Source organism: Pleurodeles waltl, chromosome 3_1 (assembly GCF_031143425.1).
Source record: "Pleurodeles waltl isolate 20211129_DDA chromosome 3_1, aPleWal1.hap1.20221129, whole genome shotgun sequence".
NCBI lineage: Eukaryota > Metazoa > Chordata > Amphibia > Caudata > Salamandridae > Pleurodeles > Pleurodeles waltl.
Window position 1 is genome coordinate 439,256,413 of NC_090440.1, and position 18,278 is coordinate 439,274,690.

General features: G+C 42.3%; 1 long non-coding RNA gene across 1 annotated transcript in view; it reads right to left on the reverse strand.

Annotated features, from left to right (window-relative positions):
• The window catches only part of LOC138284202 (uncharacterized), a 350,079-nt gene that overhangs the window by 129,582 nt on the left and 202,219 nt on the right, over positions 1–18,278 (reverse strand). Inside the window, exon 3 of the long non-coding RNA XR_011201357.1 lies at positions 7,662–7,866. This is a non-coding gene — a long non-coding RNA (uncharacterized lncRNA). The remainder of the gene's footprint in view (positions 1–7,661; positions 7,867–18,278) is intronic.

The following is an 18,278-nucleotide window of genomic DNA, read 5'->3' on the forward strand; positions in this document are numbered from 1 at the left end:
AAACCAACTTATTACTGTATCTGCTTTTGCAGCCCCCTAAATTTTACCTGCAGCCAATTGACCCAAATATTCCATTATACTTTGAAAATATCACTCTACCTTTATAGGTTCACCTCCATATCCTGTAGGTCTTACATCAGGTTTACTCAACTGCACTTTACCTTTTATATAATTCAGAAAATCCTTATTTGAAAAATTGTCAATTCCGCTCCTGAGTCAAACAACATTTTATGTTTCTGACCCATACCATAACAAAATCTTTGACCCTATCAGCTCTTCTGTTAGAAACTAATTAAATTATCTCCTCACACTCCTCACACTTATCCTCCTCTTAAGAACTTTCATTGATATTTCTTTCATTACTTTTACTTTTACAACACTTACCCACATGCCCTTTTTTAACACAATGTACATCTAACCTTCCACCATAGACATCTTTTATCATTAGCCATGTGTCCAACAGCTCCACATCAAAAACATTTTCCTGTTAATTGTTTCTATTTGCTTTGCATTTGTTTTTTTGTTATTTTTTTCATTTTTAGTTTGACTTTTAGTAAGTCTCTCATTTATATCCTTCTTGTTTATAACTGATACTTTTCCACCCGTCATACCATCAGATACTTCTCATTATGACATCCAAGCATAAATTGATCCCTTAATCGTTCGTTCAAAAAATGACCCAATTTACAGGTTGATGCAAATTTTCTCATCACTGTGATATATTCCTCAACAGTCTCTCCTTTGGCTTCATAGGCTTCCCAAAACGAAAACGTCTTGACCTTCTGGTCCTAAATAATGTAACAAAAGAGAGTATTTTTGCTCCTCACTTAAACTGGTGCCACACACTCTCACATACCTGAAAAATATATTTTTCTCATTTGATTAATGTCTCCACAGGAGAGGCCATAAAGAAATGAAGAGGAGAAAGATTTTGCATATTGACTTACTAAAATGAGACTTAATAAAATAACAAAATATCTATCTATCTATCTATCTATCTATCTATCTATCTATCTATCTATCTATCTATCTATCTATCTATCTATGTATCAATATAAGTGTGCTACTCACCAATGAAAAACATGAATATAAGTTCACCAAAATCACTCTGGTGTGATTCCCATGTTTTAAATATCTTCCAATACAAGTTTAGAGTTCAGTGACTCACAGGTTTTAAGACTCATTCACGTGTGCGAATCACAGCAATAACTGAAGAGAAGTGTAACAACAAAGGTATTGCAATGACTATCAAGGTTATACTTTGGTGTGCAAATCACCACACATGGCAAATGTATAAATTGTCTAGAGTTGTACCTTACAATAGATAAGGTGTGCGAATCACCAAAGCAGTAAGTAAATAACATAATACAGTGACTCACAAGGTCAGTCTTCGGTGTGCGAATCACTCCATCTGGTACAAGTATAAACCATCAAAAGTCATATCTGACAGTAAATAAGGTGTGTTAATCACCAAAGCAGTAACATGATCAGACAACAATAATGGGACAAGAAGAATGTAGCAAGCTTCTTACCTGCTTCTTACTCGCCCGGATGAGCATTAAAGACAACTTTACTCTGTTAACATGCCTCGTTGCTAGGCAACGTGGAACACTTCCTCTTTTGTAATGTGGAATGTAGCATCCTGGTGATGCAGCACTGACATATGGCACTTAGTGTCACTATGTTGCACTCTAGAAACACCCCCCAAACTCCTTGGAGACACTGCATGTGCTCCAGTGCTCGCGCTTCTCCTCGCTCTATCACCGCACACGCTCCAGTGCTCAAGCTTCTCACTGCACGCTCTCCAGTGCTCAAGGTTCTCCTCGCTCCATTCTCCAAGTTTCTACATATGATCCTGTTTAGGAAGGCACAGAAAACAGCCATCTCAGACTTTTTGCCAATCTGGGAAGAGTCCAAGTTGACCTTGATAGCTGCTGCTTTGAACGTAGTTCTAAGGTGATAAAATGTTAATAATAAGTGCTATGTTAGTGCTTGTAGTCTTCCATGAAAATGGAATTTACCTCCTAGACAAAATAAGGCAGCAGAAAGGAGATGTTGGACTGCTGATGACAGGTTGAATAAGTTTATTCCCAGTCACAGGCTCTATCCACAGTTCTCCATCCAACTCCACCAGTGTCCCAGCTCCAACTGCCCTCACAACATTCTACAGTCCATCCATAAACACATACAGAAGGGTGCCCAAAACTGAGTGCCAGTGTCCCCCACCGATAACCACTGGCTAAAATAAACACTGTGTAGTCTTAACATTAATTAAGAAGCATACTTTAAATAAGAAGGTGAGTGATATATCTCAGACTGGTGCTTACTTCCATACATATGTGTCCGTGCTAGCAACCTTGAAAATATCTGCCTATCTAGTACACCTCTTTGCTGTGTAATATTTGTGTCCCTTAAAAAATCCTACATGCCAGTGCAATGCATTGAAAATAGGGTCTTTGTGGAAAGGGTGTCATATCTGCCCAGCTATGTATTCTTAGCTGGAAGCTATGATCCATTACAGAAAGGGATAGTGGTGATGGAAGGGCACTCCACATGTAAGAATTCATTCTAGCCACAGCCTCAACTCATCACTGATGGTAGGATGACTGGGTGGGACCTAATTCGCACTGGGCCATTTCAGTGGAAGTTAGATCTTTCTTCCTGTCTCCGCCTACAATAAATGGTGTACATTGCCGTTGATAAGACATATCTTGTGGTATGTTTGGAGCAAGCATCTGCAGGTCCCATTGATACGTGCTGGATGGTGTGAGGGAGGTTTCAGTTTCACCCATCTACCTTTGGACAGGTTACTTCAGATACCCTCTCCCCCTATCATATGGTCCCCTCCATGAGAGCAGAGACATTTCTGCCTAGCAGGGATATGGACCAGAGGGCAGAGATGGCTGCCAAGATTGGTAAATGGAAAACTTGGCCCCTTTTCCTTATTTGCCTCTGCATAACCACCTGTTAGAAAAATACTATTCTCCTAGGTCGACATTCACCTTCTGTGAAGAGGGCCATATTCTCCCAACACACAATCCAATAAATCTCAATATTCAATATGTATCAGTTCATGAATATGAAGCATACCCAAGAACAAATTCCAATTCTACTCAGTCTTTTAACATCTCAGGACCTGTACTGTATAACATTTGTATGCCTTGGTGAACGTATATCACTAGTTTAGACATGATTCCCTCAGCGTTCACTGCAGCCTGAACAGGTCTGGTTTGTAGCCAACAAAAGAATTATCATTCCAGATAATCACTGATTGCTTTATATGCAGATAAATAATCATTGATTGCGTTATATGATTTTTTTATGGCATAATTATTTGTATTACATATGTAGTTAAGTTTGATTGCAGCATATTTATAAATTATTTCGTGTAAATTATTACAATGAGTTGGCCCCATGTTGACATCGAATGCACTAGATACTCTCTTGATCTGGTTAGCCTGAAACACTCACAAATGAGGAGATCAATTATTTCTGCACATTTCGGAGTTAGTTTACAGAAACGTGAGCAATATTTGGGCATTCACATGCTGTGAAATGGATACAGTATGTGCAAACTGCATAGAAGCTCATTACTTAGATGTGCATGGTGCGTGTAAAATATACACAGATGTCTCAACCCAAGATACATTTGTGTGCGTGTTGCGAACAATGCACATGTTTATGGCTGTGCTTTTGAAGAATAATATAAGAGCTCGTGTCTGTTCCACTAATCGCGTTTTGCTACTGGTAATCTTAGGTGTCTGTACCATTCGAGTCAGAGTAATTCATGGTGTAAACCATGCTTAAGATGAACATCAAAAGGTACATTTCATGCTCAAAGATAACTTTTTAATACAGTAGAATATATACAATATATGTACAATAAATATGATCATTTGCTTTAAACCAAGAACAGGATGTGTTTCATAATGTGACGTGACTGAGAGATGCAAATAATACGTGCAATTGAGGGAGAATGGTGAGCGAACATTTCTAGAAAATTCTGCATTTCATACCATACATCTGTTTTGACCGTCAATAAACGTTTTTTTCTTTTTATTTCTTGTTTCTCCAGACTTAACGTCTATCAGGATCTAGTGATAAATAACTGTTGTCGGACTGTAGGAAAACTACAATAATTGTTTTCTAATGCACCTTTTGTGTTGACAGACTGCAGAAGAGAATAGAAAGGAGTCCCACTTCACATGGATGTAGGCATACTTTACACAAGTGCCTGAAAGACTTGGTTACGAAGAATCAATAGTCTACAAGCCTTCAGTGATTTTACACTCATCAACTGATGCATTTAATATGTCAACCAACCCAGTATTGCCATCTGTTATTCAACAAACTGCTATTTTAATAGAGAATAACAACTAAACGCAATGATGGTGTGTCAGAAATAGGGAGCAGTTATACTTGAGTACAGACAGTGGTCTTTACTCTAGCTGCTTTGCGATTATTATGGTTGTTTAATCACATCAAAGCAATGGGATCTGTTCAAAATCATGATCCCGGATGGACTAACTGACAACTGACCACTCTTTACAGCACTAGTGCTGCAACACAAAAGTCTGCCTTACCCTTTCAAATGCACCCCAGCTCATATTCTTATGATACACTGGCGGTGGATATCCATATTCTTACTGGCTAGTTTTAGAGGGTGACTTAGTCACAAATATTTAGCATCTGAACTTTCACATCTTTATAACTTTATAAGATCAGATTGGGCTGGGTGCAACCGTTAGAATAGGTGGGTGGACTTCAGTTTCCTCTCTAGAGGGGATGCAATGCTTATAATGAATGGCCAACATGCTCAGCCCCTCCCCTTTATCCTCAGAAACAGTGGTGTTTTATGCTGCTGTCTACTGAAACCAATAGAATTCTGATTACTCCATACTGGAAAACCACAACTCTGTTTATAGTTCGGTAGTTGTCTTGCTATTTGTAGTCTAGTTTTTAAATTGCTATATTCTCCACTGCATTACAAATCTTGTCAGTGACCTTGTCCACGGTGTTCAGGCACCTCCAGGTCCAGAAATGTACTCTGCAATCCGAAAAACCACACCTAAACTAATTTTGAAAACTATTTACTAGATGATGTTTCGAAAGTGGGTGGCAGAGAAGCCTTTATTAATTAAGATATCCTCACAATGCGTACACTGATAAAAATTACAGTTAAGAACTATCAGGTGAAGCCTACTGGATCCAGTCGCAGCACATGCGATTCTGGGCATTGGACTGCACATGCAAAGTAAATAAGTCTTTTGGAATTGACTCACAACTAACCTATCGAAAAACTGGGATTTTCTGAGTTTACTTTTTTTCTAAGACAACACCCAGATGCTGTCTGCATTGGTCAATGGGAAGATCCACTACAGAAAGGTTGTCACTTTTCAAAAGCAGCGTTTTGCATGGATTTATTTGTATGTTTTTCATTACCTCTACTGATTCATGCAGTTTCATCTTTGATCTGATGAAACACTAACTTCACAATCGAGCAATCAGCATATACCATCCTTTGGTGAGTTTCAAACTTGAGTTAAAGTTTTTATATCTTCATGTACCTTCCAGTCTCCCTTTCTGGGGTGTTAGTAGTGCTTATACTTTAGCTGATGATAAAATCTAGTTCACATTTGTGTTTCATGTCCCAGATTTCCTGTTTTTGCCACATCATTCTTAAAATCGTTGCTCTTACAAGACAGTTTTTTTTCAAATATCTTGTTTTTAGAGAACAGATTTTTTCTCTTGTTAATGTGGACCAGCTTTATGTATTTCATGGGGACGCCGACTAAATATTGATGGCATACATTCCAACAACACAATAAGTAAATGATGAGTGCATACCAATTATAAAAACACACTGGCTAAAGGTTAACCGATTTGAATGCATTAAGGCATGGAATAGTTTTCAACAGGACAGACCTATCTATCCATCTCTGTGTCCATCGTCCCTCTGTCCATCTGTCAGTCCATAAATCCTTCAGTCTGTCCACCCATCCATCTATTAAAGCTATTAATTAAATAACTATCCAGCCATCCATCTACTTTAACTTGCAGGTCACATTTCCAATCCTGCAAAAGACAACTCAGTTTCCATCTTTCATTCATCAGAAATATGAGTGATTACATTTGGGTATTAGTAACGTTCATTAGTTATAGTACTTGGACACCACAGAACTGTCACATTACCCATTATGTAAAATCTGTTATTAATATGAGTAGTTAATGAGTGGGCACCATGTAATAAGTCACGCAGATGGGGGAGTGAGTTACAAAACATCGACTCACTCTTGGGGAGTTTTCCAGCCTTGTTTAGAAAAACTCACCAGTTTTCTGAGTATGGCAGTGGAAAAAATATTCAAATCGGATGTGTTTAAATGTTGTTTGCAAAAATCCCAGTTTACGTGAACAATGGCGTTTTTACCATGATTAATTGATTAAAGAAAAACTATGGGAAATGTGTAGGTGGTTAAGTGACCTGGCCAGGTCTCCTAGCTCTTCTTTAGATCTGGATTGTCAAGTAATTTGGTGTTCATGTGTTACACCTGACAGCCTTAGAGTGTTCTTCCCCCAACTTTTTGCCTGCCTCCCTCCATTTTTGTGATCTCATTTTAGCTGGTTTTAGGACTCTGTGCACTTTACCACTGCTGAGCAGTGCTAAAGTGCTTGTGTTCTCTCCCCTAAATATGGTAACAATGGCTCATACCTAATTGGTATCTTTAATTTACTTGTAGGTCCCTAGTAAAGTGTACTGCATGTGCCAAAGGCCTGTAAATTAAATGCTACTAGTGGGCCTGCAGCACTGATTGTGACACCCACATACGTAGCCCCTTAACAATATCTCAGGCCTGCCATTGCAAGACCTGTGTATGCAGTTTCATTGCCACTTCGACTTGGCACTTAAAACTACTTGCTAGGCCTTAAACTCCCCTTTCCTTACATATAACTCACTCCTAAGGTAGGCCCTCAGTAGCCCATAAGCAGGGTGCTATCTAAGTAAAAGGCAGGGCATGTGCTTGTAAGTTTTACATGTCCTGGTAGTGAAAAACACCCAAAGTCGTTTTTCACTACTGTGAAGTCTGCTCCTCTCATAGGCCAGCATTAGAAATTCCCTTATATACTTTTAAGTGGTAATTTCTGATCTGAAATGAGTGACATTGTAATGTTTGGTATGGCTGGAATGGTAGTGAGAAATCCTGCTTACTGTTGAAGTTGAATTTAAGAAATGCCATCTTTAGAAAGTAGGCATTTCTCTTCACCTACTGCTCTCTGTGCCTCACAGCCTGTCTCCAATACACGTCCGGTCTTTGCTGGTTGACAGATCCCCTTATGCATTCCACCCAGACAGCCATAAACAAAGACACTCTGCTGCACCTGCATTAATCTGCATACTGATGGGTCTTCCTGGCCAGGAAGAGTGGAGGGGTCTCACTTAAACTTCAGAGGCTAGTGACCTGACCCCGTACAAAGGACTGATAACCCCCCACAGAACCCCTGGCAGACAGGACTGGGTTGAAAGGGAAACCACTCTTTGAAGTCTCCACTTCAAAGGCACATTTGGGTATGTAAACTAGGTCTGTGACCTCCTAAAATCAGACACTTCTGGACCTACATCTGGACTCTGTCAGAAGGACTGCCGTGCTGCCCAAAGGACTCACCTGGACTTCTTTTCTGGAAGGATTGCCCTCCTGCCTGTTGCCCTGCTGCCTGCTGCTCTCTGACTCTGCTGAAAAGACTTTGCCTTCCCCCACAGGTGATCTTCAAGGGCTTGGACTGAGCTTGCCTCCAGTTAGGAAGTCTCATGGCCATCAAAGACTTCACAAAAGAGAGAGAAACACCACGCTGGAAAAATGTATGCCATGCCTGCAAAATAAACACAGCAGAATCAATGCAGCACCTCTCTCACAGCTAAAAAATCACAGCTTCTACCAAATCAATGCAGTGCCTGTTTTATCACCACAGCACATTTGGGATTTTCCACGCATCATCCCTAGGTATCAAATTATCCCTGCACAGCAGTAAGAAACCAAGGTGCGGTCCAGAAATGGATGCATCACCTTGCTCATGAGGAAAGAATTGATGCTTCACCTCCGCTGTGCCTGAAAAATCGACGTATTGCCTTACTTTTGGGCGCATCACCACCTCTGCTGCACTCTCAGTTGTTATTTTTGACGCATCCCGGGTACTTTGTGCTAAAGAGATACATCCATTGATTCCTATAGATTTAGACTTACTTAAATCTCTAAAAAGCGATATCATGACTTGTGCATATTTGACTTTTTGTTGTTTCGGCCTTATTTTCCTAAAGTGGTGCGGAGTCATGTTTGTGGTGTTTTCACTGTGTCACTGTATGTGTTATTGCACAAATACTTTATACATTGTTTTCTAAGTTACGCCTGCCTGTTCTGTGCCAATCTACCCGAGGGTGCGCACAGGATAATTTAGATTGTATTGTGACTTACCTTGACTAGGATTATGGTCCCTACTTGGACAGGGTGCATGCTTCTGCCAACTAGAGACCCGATTTCAAAGATCGTGAATATTAAGGATTGGTTTAGAAGTTTCAAGGCTTTTCCAAAGAGTTTAATATAGCATCTTGACAGACCACTATATACACATTTGTACAATTTTTACCATACATGGTAAGAGAAAGGACAACAGATGGCTGCCACCTTGGTTATCATGGATTGATCAGAACACAAAGAATTTTGTAATGAATTTCCTTTATAGAGAAAGGGGGCCAGTTAGAGTTTGGTGGACAGTGCGTCTCCACTCCTTGAAAATGAATACCTGCATATTTAGAGAATCCTGCTATGCAGGCATGGATCTCAATGCCTTCAGTGGAGTCATTGCAATTGCAACTTCACTGAAGGCTCTAAATCTTTGCCAAGCAAATTACATGTTTATTGCACCTCATCACAGTTTTTTGATTTTCAGGACCACACCCCCTAAGTGTTAGTTTGCAACTGGAAAAATGGCCTTGACTTGCTAGGAGTCTTCTGCCAGCTTGTTATTTCTCTTGTGTTTTTGTTTGGAACTGCCAGGCAGGGACATAGATTCAGGAGGCTGTCTGTGGTGTTACATCCCCCCTCTAAAAGATATTCTGTAGTAAATAGTTGGGCACAAATGATTTAAGTCAGATATGGTGAAGTGTCTGTCAGATTTCACCTTGAATGTTTACCTGCCCACACTGACAAAAACGGGTCTACCCTTGGCAAGCTGGTGCAGTGATAACTTTCCTATTGTAATATGTGTCACAAATATAAAAGGAAACTAAAGAAAACAATCTGATACCTAAAGGTTGCCATCACATGCTTGCTTTTACTTCAAAAATCATTCCCTGGTGTGGCTGTGTTACTAGTGATGTTTTTATAAGAATCCTTTTAACTGTGCCATTCATTTTATTAATATTTGTGAAGGAAACAGCCTTCTCCTGTCCACACACTCAAATCACAGTTATCTACATTGTTACAATGGCACTTAACCACTTTAAAACAGCACTTTGCAAATTAGATGGGACATATATCACCATTTGACTGTGACCCCAAAGTACAAGCAAAATAAATAACCAATTCTTAAAGGTAATAAACAAGAATACATTGAATAAAAAGTACACTTTGAACCTTTTTTGGAAGTAAAGAAAAATGAATTATTTTTAGGTGGATGTGAACAATGTGCACAGGTCTTGTGCAGTCAGTCAGTGCGAAGGAAGCTAGTGGGCAAAGTGAGCTGGCCCACTGCTCATGCTGTATTTGTGGTGGGTAGAATAAAATGTTAATGGTGACTTATCAGACCAATGAATGAAGCCTGCAGGCCAAAGGTTCATCTTTGGATGCATCTTGTGTATGAGGTTTTTGTTAAAACAATACGCTGGTGGGACAGTCAAATCAATCTCAAATGCCAGACAAGAAATATACATCTGAACATTATCCTCAATAGAAATGGTGTTTTGATGCATAATGACTAAAGGCCCGTGGGCGGAGGACGACCTGTCAAAGGTATCCGTCAGTGGAGCAGAGGAGCCTGGGTCTGGGAGACGGTGCACACACCATAATCTAAATGACCAGCAATGTCTTATAATGTTTCAAATTGAACAACATACACTCTCTTCGATGCATTAAAATAAACATTCAGATTTCAGATTGGTTATTCAGAATTCTAATTACTCATACAGAATGTGTGCTGGTTATTTGGAATTTTACTTCTTATAGGAATTTGTTTACTACTTTAGTATTTTCTAGAGTGTAGCTAAAACCTTTGTGCAATGCTAACAGCAATGGACTGTTTTCCTCCAGCTGACACAAATTATTTTCTTTACCTTCAGCTCAGAAAAGATGGGCTGAAGCTAACTCATAATGGAGTTTTTGACACTATTTTGGAACTTATGTCATTATTCTCTTTTATATTGCAGAGTTTTACTGAGGTTAAAACTGATAACCCCTACGCGTTTTCCAAGATACCCATGGCAAAGCACCTTCAAGAGGCAGTTCTAATTAAGACATTGTTAAACTGGAAACCAATGTCTCTGATGTAGTGTTGTGAGACTATGGGGGTCATTCTGACCCTGGCGGTCTTTGACCGCCAGGGCGGAGGACCGCGGGAGCACCGCCGACAGGCCGGCGGTGCTCCAATGGGGATTCCGACCGCGGCGGTAAAGCCGCGGTCGGACCGGCACCACTGGCGGGGTCCCGCCAGTGTACCGCGGCCCCATTGAATCCTCCGCGGCGGCGCAGCTTGCTGCACCGCCGCGGGGATTCCGACCCCCGCTACCGCCATCCAGATCCCGGCGGTCGGACCGCCGAGATCCGGATGGCGGTAGGGGGGGGTCGCGGGGCCCCTGGGGGCCCCTGCAGTGCCCATGCCACTGGCATGGGCATTGCAGGGGCCCCCGTAAGAGGGCCCCTACATGTATTTCACTGTCTGCTGCGCAGACAGTGAAATACGCGACGGGTGCAACTGCACCCGTCGCACAGCTTCCACTCCGCCGGCTCGATTCCGAGCCGGCTTCATCGTGGAAGCCTCTTTCCCGCTGGGCTGGCTGGCGGTCTGAAGGCGACCGCCCGCCAGCCCAGCGGGAAAGTCAGAATTACCGCCGCGGTCTTTCGACCGCGGAACGGTAACCTGACGGCGGGACTTTGGCGGGCGGCCTCCGCCGCCCGCCAAGGTCAGAATGAGGGCCTATGTGTGCAAGGACCCTTGCAGTTCTGGCCAGACTCAACAGAGGAATTACATAATTTGTTGGAAGGTGTTAAGGTGATTAATCTGAGTGCAGTGTGTGGTTGTATGCTGAGGATAAAGAAGTCTGTTACAAAGCTCTGTGTGTGGCATGTTCATTTACTAGCTCCCGGGCTGGGAAGGATGCTGACAACTGACAGACAAGCTTTAAGAACTAATATCACAAGCATAATTAAATATGCTTTTAAAAAGTTGGAAAGAGAGGTGTGCATGCTAATTGAAATACAGTTAAAATAAAATATGACTGACCACTAAGCATGTTTCATAATTACACTGTCAGGCTATATTGTGATTTATAAGCCTCAGCAACGCAAAGTTTATCAGTATGCTTGTAATTGAGAAGCAGCAGTATTTTAGAACTTTCCTTATGAACAACAAACTATGCCACTCATTTTGACATATTTGCACAAAACGGATGCAAAATCACCTAGCAAAAAGCATATGTAACACAAATTTTCCACACAATTTTTATATTGTTACAAAAGAATGAGGAATAGCTCCTGCAAGTGGATTTTGAACCTGTTACATGATTTTTGTAACTGCATATCTCATGATCCGTTCTTTTTTATACCAGCTGTTAGCATGAGGGAAAATAAAAATGAAGTAAGCACTATTAGCACTCAGGTGTATATCAACGATGTAGTAAAAATGGGTGCAAAAGCATTTGCACCCTACTTTTAGTCCTGTGCCCAGCTCTAAATCAGGCCATTTAGAAACAAGGCGCTTCATGTGAATTTTTGTCAATGTTGGGCCTGACCATCTCTGCAAGTTCCCTCAAGGTTTTTGGCCTTCCTTTGCTGAACCCCTTTTTATTGACTTTTACAACTATGTGCACTTTTCCCCTACTAAACACTGGTGAAGTTCTGGTGCTCGCCCATGTAAGCATGATAAAGTTAGCCTACACCTAATTGGCTCATTTACTTTACTTCTAAGTCCCAGGTAAATGGTACTACTTGTACCTAGGGCCTGTACATTTAATGCTACTAGTGGGCTGCAGCACTCATTGTTCCACCCACTTAAGTAACCTTTTAAAACATGTCTCAGGCCTACCACTACATCCTGCAGTGCAGTTTTAAACTGCAGCTTCCATCTGGCAAAATAAAACCTTTGACAGGTCTAAACCTTCTGTTTTAATTTTAATAAGTTATCCCTTAGGTAGACCCTCATGGCTCATGGGGCAGGGTGCTGCTATTTAAAAAGTAGCCATTTTTAATTGTGTATATTTTACGTGACCTGGAAGTGATAAACTCATAAAGTTATTTTTACTGTTGTACGGCTATCTCTCCCATAAACTGACATTTGGTTACCTTATTACATTTGATAGGTTATAACTTCAGATTGGGAACAGATAGAGAAATGATATTCACACTCAAATGAATTGTAATTAAAAGTCCTCTTTAAACGTGAAGTTGGATTTTAGATTACAATTCTGAAAATGCCATCTTGCTGCCTTTTTTTATTTTTGCTGCCTAAACCAAATGTGCTGTGTTGCCAGTGTCCTGGGTGATATGACTGTGAATGGCTTTCCTGTTGTGGGTTGTGTACAGCTTCTAGACAGTGAGATAAAGGAAGCATAGGTGTAAGGGTTGAGAGTCATTCTGACAGGATGGCTGTGGAGAAACTGTGCCTTGCCATAATAACATTTAAAAGGGCTGTACCTGCAGCACACACAAAGGAACCTGACACCAGGCCTGACCTTGCCTTTGTCACCCTAGACAGTTAGGACCAGGAAAAGGGGAATGGAAGAACTGAATAGAACCAGTTTGGGGAGTAGGTCAATTAATTCCCCACCAAAAAGGAGGGCACCAGGTATAAAAGTGGAATCTTATTATCTTTAAGGCTATGTGCTTCTGTCAAAAACAAATCTTAATAACAGAGGGCTGCACTACCTTTCCAACTTGGTGAAACCCTCCGCATGTGGCCGCAACCACAAATCCTCTGGAACAGCACTTGCAGTGAATCCTTCTGTTAAGAAAGCCTAGATGGGTGGTTGTTCCTTTGGAGTCTGGGGCTCCAAGCCCTGGAACACCAACCCCCGCCCCCATTTTTTGAGACTAGAAGCTGTTGAGATAACTTTCAGGAACAAATTACAAACCTGGCTGTTTCGACAGTGTTAAATCCCCACAGTCCTCACAGTGGTTTGGCACCAGTCTTATGCCTTGGATACCTTTTTCTTTCAGGGTTTCTGCTAGTTTCTTGCATTGTTCTTTTCTTGTTCCTTTAGGGAAGCAATCCTAGTGTGGGGACGCTCCAGCTGAAATAATCGGAGAGCTTTAGAAACTGCTAACATAACATAACATCTTCAGAACCTCCCATTAGAACACTCCTGGACCTGAGGAGGTTCTGAAGAAGGACTTCCCTCCTACCAGAAGGTCTGTCCTACTCTTGGAAGGACTATCTTGCTGTCTGAAGAAAGATGATTTGACCTAGAGTGACTCCAAGTTCATTTGGCTGACCTGTGTGAGCTAAAGGGACACAACACACTTCCATAGGCCACCCTGCAACTGCCCTGCTGACCAGCATCAACCAGATCTATCTGTACCCACCTGAGCACAGGTGCTGCCCTCTGGTGGAGTGAGTACTGATCCCCAGGAGCTGCACACTGGTCCTGGACCCATGGCTGGCATCAGTGTGAACATCTCCACAATAAAAAGTGGAACTCCTGAATTTTGCACTCCTTGTGACCACGAAGCGATCTCGTCATGCAGAGAATCAACAGCGCATGATGACCAGCAATTGAAAGCTCCAGCAGGACCTACTCTTCACACTGACAGCAATGGTTTACGATGACTGGCAACCAAAAACCTGCACTTCTCACCAGCAGCAACCATCTATGATGATCAACCAATGTGAAGCTACAGCAATGACTGGCTCTTCATGCATAAAAATGTAAATGTATATAGTACAGCTTATCACCCGTGAGGGTCTCAAGGCACTGTCCATGGGCACAGGGAGATTAAGTGATTTTCCCAGAATCATAGGATGTTGCGCTGACGCTGAGGCTCAAACCAGTATCTCCAGCTCCAGAGGCAGTCATGCTGACGATTGCTTTACATCCTCTCCCTCGCTACAGCAACTATGGTCCATGATGCTCTACCTTGTCCTAGTGCCAACAACCTCCTCCTTGAGGCCCCCGCCAATGTGAAAGGAACTCTTTGTGCCAAACTCAAGAAGGTAGCTCTTCAGCTGGATGAACCTAGTCCCTGTATTTGACCTACACTTCATCGCAGTTGGCCTGAACTTGCAATTGTTCCCTAGATAACCACATTAAGCTTTGTGCTTCTTTGCGCTATTAGTATCTAAAACTTTAATAAACTAATATCTCCAGTTCTACTGATGGGACTTTGATCATTAAGGTGTCATTTTATTTATTAAAAATTCTACTCCATTTGTTAGGGGTGAGCGCAAAGCGCTCCGTCCTGTGTTGTAATCTCTCTTTGGGCTTCAAACCACGCCCATGTCACTTCAGTCTCTTTCATTGGTTCATGGGCTTGCCTTTTAAAATCTGCTTACTTTCATTAGTGAAAGGCATGCATAAGTCATGCCTTTTCCGGTGGTTAGCCCTCTTCAAGCGCAGTGACCAAGTACTGAAAATATACAGAGCTCCACGTTTTCCATCCGATTTCTGGACTACTTTTTCTCTTTTTTCGCAGCATGATCTTGCTGGGCAGAAGTCAAGCGCTTTGCATGAAATCAACACTGTTACATAGTTGCACTTTTGCCAGTTATGTCAATAATTTCACTTGTGCTGATAGGTTTCACTACGAGTGAACTTTTATTTCCCTTTGTGTGTCTGCTTTGCACTGATGGTGGCCGTCAGCTCACTTATGTGAGACTTTCACTTTTCAGTTTATATGGCAAGAAAAGTCCGGTTAGTTATGTGAAACTGTTTTATTTTAATTTTCAATTTATGTGGCAAGAAATGTCCGGTTAGGAGTTTACAATGCTAATTGCTCTAGCTCAAGCAAACGTGAGACCCATTGCATTAGGAAATGCTTGTATAACTTGTTTTGGGATTTTTTCCTTTGTTGTGTTTTCACTTTATCACTGTTGAAGTGCTGCATATATGCTTTACACAATGCCTCTAACGTAAACCTGGCTGCTTTTGTGCCAGACAACCATGGGGTTATGTACAGATTAATTTAGTGACTTTGGGGGTCATTTTGACCTTGGCGGACGGCGGAGGCCGTCCGCCAAGGTACCGCCGCTGAATGACCGCACCGCGGTCAAAAGACCGCGGCGGCCATTCAGACATTTCGTCTGGGCCGGCGGGCGCTCTCCAAAAGAGCGCCCGCCAGCCCAGAGGAAATGCCCCTGCAACGAGGACGCCGGCTCAGAATTGAGCCGGCGTAGTTGCAGGGGTGCGACGGGTGCAGTTGCACCCGTCTCGTATTTCAGTGTCTGCTTAGCAGACACTGAAATACTTTGCGGGGCCCTCTAACGGGGGCCCCTGCAGTGCCCATGCCATAGGCATGGGCACTGCAGGGGCCCCCAGGGGCCCCGCGGCACCCCCTACCGCCATCCTGTTCCTGGCGGGTCTGGATGGCGGTAGGGGGTGTCAGAATCCCCATGGCTGCGGAGCGCGCTCCGCAGCCATGGGGATTCACAAGGGCAGTGGTAAACTGGCGGGAGACCGCCGGTTTACCCTTTCTGGCCGCGGCTGAACCGCCGCGGTCAGAATGCCCTCGGGAGCACCGCCAGCCTGTTGGCGGTGCTCCCGTGGTCGGTGACCCTGGCGGTCACCGGCCGCCAGGGTCAGAATGACCCCCTTTGTGTTTCACACTGACAAGGACTGTGTTTATTATTTGAGTGGGGCTTCCACCCCTCTCAACTAACATCACAATTTCTTACAGTGATAGATCAGCCACTCTAGAATGGTTTATTGATGCACCTTCATGCCTGATGGAGTTTACTCTGAATCAAACCGGAGTTTATCTAACACAACTTCTAAATCGGCTGGTAGTGTCCTTATATTGGGTGGTATCAGCAAACAACATATGGAAAGGCACCCATCTTGCTTATGTCAGAATTTTGCGCATAATCAACTATATGTTCAGCGGTTTTTTTTTCTATCATTATCATGGGTAATCGCAGGGCAAACATTAAGCCTTCACACCAGGGATACGAAAGTAAATATAGGAACTCATCTGGGTGCATAAAAACAGTAAAGCCTTGTCCCAGAGGAGGATACTGGCAGCTTTCAACAAGTGAGCAGGCAGGGCCCTAGAGAGTTTATGACAGGAAGGTCTTCCAGTCACTGAAGAGCAAACACTGCCATATGGCTCGTGCTGTCTGCAGCCCACTCCCTGTCCGTGTAAGCATGATATCTGTCTTCATCAGTGCCGAGCAGTTAGAGATAAGAAAAGCAACACCTGACTGCATGGTTACTCTTTGACAAGTGCTGCCAGTGAAAGTACGTGTTGCTAATTGGTCTGTTGAGTCTGTTTGTAACTAAGTGCATGTGGTCTACAGTTTAATGGGTCTCCTCTTAGTACACATGTCTACTAAGGGAGGAGATTTAACTGTGCCATCATAACTGCTAACGAGCAAGCTTTGTTTCAGTTCAGTACTTCAGGAGATCAGCATTTTATAAAGATAAAAAAACTCGTGCGTATGCTTGCATCCGCAGAAGGAGGAAACCTTTTGATGTTATTCAGCAAATGTTTAAAGGTTGTACGTAGACAGTAAATAGTACACAGTAAAAAATGGCCATTTGTGCGGACTGACAATTATAGAACGAACTACAGATTTTCTATCTCAAACCGTGTAACGCATTTGAAGCACACCGTATTTACCTGCAGCATGTTTTTAAATGGAGTGCTTCAGAAACGGATGAGTATATTAAGCGTTCCTTGAAACCAAGTGGTTCCCAGAAGAAAAGAGTTAGTTGCAGCCAGATAGTTAAATTAAGGACACGAGGCTTGGCAATATTTTACAATTTTTCAAAATGGAACCAGAAGATGTATCCTATTTGAGCTAGCTCCTCATTGTTCTGTGTGACCAAGAAAAGATCACATTACCTACATATGTTTTATTTCAATCCTATGGTCTAATTCGGATTACAGAGAAATACCATTTTTTGTGGAAGGATTGAATAAGAGTTGGTTTCTTCCTAAATAACGAGTCTGTTTTTCTGTTGTAGGAGGTATTAACCCTAGATTTGGACTTTTAGCGCCAGGACATCCTTTGGCTATCAATGCACTCCTAGAACATTTTATTACAGCATACTAAACCCAGTGCTAAATGTTGTTCCGAACCTAGGCATTTATTTTCATAGAATATCACTGTCATATGGCAGAGCAGAGAACATATGAAAATTATTTCGTTGTCTCAGTCCTTTCCTGAGGATGATAAGAATTGGAGGAGTGCTCATCATTTTTGTAGGTCTGATTGTGCAGGCTTTTGCTTTTTTCTGTGCATGACATTAGGGGACATATTTATGACCCCCGTCTGCCGATGTTGCATCACTTTTTGTGACACAACAGTGGTGCGTTCCTTGCAACCTTATAGATGAGGCCACACAAAGCCACTTTGCATGGCTTCGAATGGCCTCATAGATATGGACTAAGGAAAAGCAGTGCAAAACTCTTCGTTGCCGTACTGCACCTGCAACGGAGGCAATCCATGGGAGTTGCGGTGGGTGTTCCCATAAAACATTCATGGATTTTGATGCATACCCGGATTTATTAACTCAACTTAATAAACCTGAGGATGTGTCAAAACCTAACACCTCCCCAGGTGAGGCATAACAAGGAAAAATATCTTTGTTTTTTCCTCTTTCTATGTACGCTGCATTCCACAGCCCACATACAAAGAGGAAGAAGCATCCCAGGATTGTTATTGAGCAGGAAGGTTTCCCTTCCTGAACAAAAAAAATCCTGCAGACACCCTTGCACCATGTAGCATGGGTGTCTGCGTTGGTGCTAGGCAGCCATTGTGCACCAGTGCAGGAAGAAATGAAGAATTGTGCTGTATTTGTTAAATATGGTGCTTTCTTGCCCTTTCCAAGTGTTGCAGTGCAGTACAGCCAAGTAACTTGC